Raw genomic sequence first — 3,502 nt, 5'->3', positions numbered from 1 at the left:
ATGGAATTTTAGATTTCTTGTAAATCTCTTTGAATCTGCTTCATGTATTGTTTGTTTCTTATACTGTTCATCCAGGGATTCTATCTTTTTGTTTTGCTCCTCTAATATTTTAACTGTTTTCTTTAGATGTGTTCAGCATCTCTTTGATTACTTTTATCATTTCTTCTTTTACCTGGGAGATTATTTCTAGTTTCATTTCCTTTTAAAGCTTCCCAGAGTTGCTTCTTTATTTCAGTTGTTGTTTTTTCAGTTGTATGGCATATATTTTCTTCATTTCCATGGCTCCTAGGCTTTTTTGGATGGGCTGGAGGTTTGAGATTTAATTGTGTTCTTTCATTTTGTCATTTTCCTATATTTCCATGTTTCAAGTGTTGTTCCAAGGCTTCCTGTGGACGTGTTGGAAATTGTCTCCTATGCCTTCAGTTCCTGGGACTGAATGGAGGTTGCTGAGAGTGATCCAGTCAGGCTTACAGGACATCCTGTGCAACCTCCAGTGTTCCAGGAAGCTGAATGGGCACTTAACTACTGTAGATGATGGTCCAAAGCTCGCCATGGGCAAGGAAAAATGTGCTGGAACTCACTTAATGTGTTCTCAAATCCCCTAATTGAACTCGCTGGATGTAATCTAGTCAGGCCTCCCAACCTAGTATAGTGTGGCTGCAATCTGCGGGCCCTTGACCACTGGGAGCAATGATCTTAAACTCTCCTGCTGCTTGGGATGTCGTTCACGAACTCACCCCTGCCAGCATCCCAGTTCCCTGGATTGAAAGGTCACTGAGCGTGGCCCTGGCAGGTCCAAAAACTGCAGAGCCTAGCCTAGTGTGCCTGAAAGCTGAGCTGATCCCTGGCCACAGGGAGTGATGATCTTAAACTCTCCAGGGCTCGGGGTCGTGTGCAGAAACTCACTTCCTCCAGCAGCACAGTTCCCCTGATTGAAAGAAGGTGACAACACATTTTTAAAGTTGTCTCAAAGCTGGATTCATTACAGACTCCTTTTCCTCATTGTCCTTCTTTTGCAAGAAGACACTGACTTAAATGAAAGTCACTTTGTCATGAAAATAGTCTCACCTCCTTTGGTCTTGATCAGTTAGTATTGCTATGCTTTTCAGGACCCCCTTCCACAGGAAGACTGAGGACTCAACCCCCGTGACAGTTTGTTCTGCTGGGAATTTCTAATATAGAAGGGCTGGAGACCATGATATTTGTTCTATTCCTGACCTTCTATGTTTTCACCTTGCTGGGCAATCTCATCATTTTCGTCATTATTCTGGCTTTTTTGAGCCTCCATACCCCCATGTATTTCTTGCTGGCCAACCTGTGTGTGTTTGACATATTTTTCCTTTCTGAGAACTCCCCCAAGATCACGGTCTTCTTGGTGGGGTGAAGCCGCACCATCTCTTACCAGAGCTATGCTTCTCAGGTCTTCTTCTACCACTTCCTGGGCTACACTGAGTGTATCTTCTATACCATGATGGTCTATGACTGCTTTGTGGCCATCTGTTACCCTATGTGATATATGGTCCTTATGAGCCATAGGGTGTGTACCAGCTTGACCATGGGCACATGGCTGGGGAAATGTCTGCATGCATCTGTCTTCACATTCTTCAGATTGCCCTATTATGGCCCCGATGAAGGAGAGAGCTTTTTCTGTGATATCCCAGTGGTATTTCCCCTGGCCTGTCCAGACACCTCCCGACCACAAATGGTGAGTTTCACCAATGTAGGTGTTCTTGCATCCTATGTTTTCTCCTTATTCTCGCTTCTGACAATCACATTGTTCTATCCATATTGGAAATCTGTTCTTCAGAAGGCAGGCAGAGAACCTTCTACACTTGCAGTGCCCATCTGACTTCCATCCTCTTTTACTATGGACCAGTGATTCTCATCTATCTCTTTCCAGCTTCTAGCCCTTGGCTAGCTGCAGTAGTTCAGGTATAAAATAATGTCATCACTCCTTGCTTGAATCCTTTGATTTATTCCTTGAGAAACAAAGATGTGAAATTGGCCCTGAGAAAGACATTGGTGCAAATTGTCCACCCTTATGGAGTATAAGGAATAGGAAAAATTCCTCTCTCAAATTATTTGGAGAGGTGCTTCAGACTCATTCCTGCAAGAGTATGTTTTTCAAATGCTGAAATGGGCAAAATTAATATTTCTCATTTTGGGAAGTTACAAAAGTCCTGCTATCGGTCCTGCTATAGAGAAGTCTGAACTGGTAAGACAGATCTGCATCTTCAAGCAGACATTTCATGGCAACCCAGCATTTAAACAACACTTGTAATTTTCTAAAACAATATACCTCTTCCATTGTACACACTATGTTTTTGAAATTCTCTCTCAATTTTTTGTATGATAATGTATGCAATTTGCTATCTGATAATTAGCTCTTATTGCATGAAAATGTATGAAATTTGAAGGTAGGAGTATAGTTTGTTAGCTATATCTTTAAATTGTTTGCTGAAATAAAAGCAACCTAGTTGAGAACCAAAAGGTGTTCATCTTGATGACGGCTGTTTCCAGAAACCGTGAAGATGTACACCACTGTTTTATGAGATGTGACTCTTTTTATGGCTGAAAGTGCAAGCTGTGTGCTTAGCTTCATGATATATTTGTCAAAAATTATGATGGTGCAGCAGAGTTTTAATTGCCTTATAATAAACAGATTGGTCAGTCCAGGGAAGTAAATGAGATTACCACCAGTCCTGGTAAAATTGCTCAATGTTGAAAAACCAGTACTAACGAGAGAATAGTTGGTGGGAAGAAAATGTTTCACTACAAAGCTTACAGCTGAGATGATGGATGGAATTATCACTGTGCTGTTCAAAAACAAAGTCATGCTCAGGATGTCATGTTTGTGAAAAGGGATTTTAGGGCAGACTGCGGCCATTCCAGGGGGAGAACCACCAGTGTCTCCTGAGATTCACGCTACATTGAAACTTAGGACCCTGGGAAACCAAGGAAGCAGCTTGCCTTCCTGGAAAGTGACTGTGGTGTGGCAGACTATGGCCTCTCCAGGGAGAGAAACACCAATGTCTTCTGAGGTCCACACCATGTTAGAAATTAGGATGCTGAGAAACCAAGCAACCAGCCTGCTTCCCTGCTAAGCAATAGTGAATCTACTGGTGCATGGCCTAGAGTCAAACACCCCACTTCCCGTACCCGTCTTTCCCTGTCCCCCTGTTAGCAAATGGGAACCAGAAATCTGAGCATCTCTTGGGAGGTTGACCATACCAATTAAGGGGGATTTCCTTTTACCATCTCTCTTTTTTTTTTAATTTAGAGAAATAAAACAGAATAAAAAATGGGAAGAAATAGTGCATACTTTCAAAGAAAAGAAATAAACAGTAATAAATCACTAGTTGATGTATACATATGTCCCCCCACAAATAATTGTTCAAGATACAAAAGTGGAACATATAAATGGGAATTCAACTGGGGAGACTGCAAACCATTCTGTTCAACTATCTAACAAAACTGAGTAATATGATTATAGATATGTACG

General features: G+C 41.6%; 1 pseudogene; it reads left to right on the top strand.

The window, feature by feature from the left end:
- Positions 1–1,159: 1,159 nt before the first annotated feature.
- On the top strand, positions 1,160–2,052 carry LOC100720534 (olfactory receptor 10D3-like; annotated as a pseudogene).
- Positions 2,053–3,502: the final 1,450 nt, after the last annotated feature.

Source organism: Cavia porcellus, unplaced genomic scaffold, assembly GCF_034190915.1.
Source record: "Cavia porcellus strain 051 isolate PalLab524CR breed Dunkin Hartley unplaced genomic scaffold, mCavPor4.1 scaffold_9, whole genome shotgun sequence".
Lineage (NCBI taxonomy): Eukaryota > Metazoa > Chordata > Mammalia > Rodentia > Caviidae > Cavia > Cavia porcellus.
Note: the sequence above shows the minus strand (reverse complement) of the source record. Positions and strands in the feature narration are given on the sequence as shown.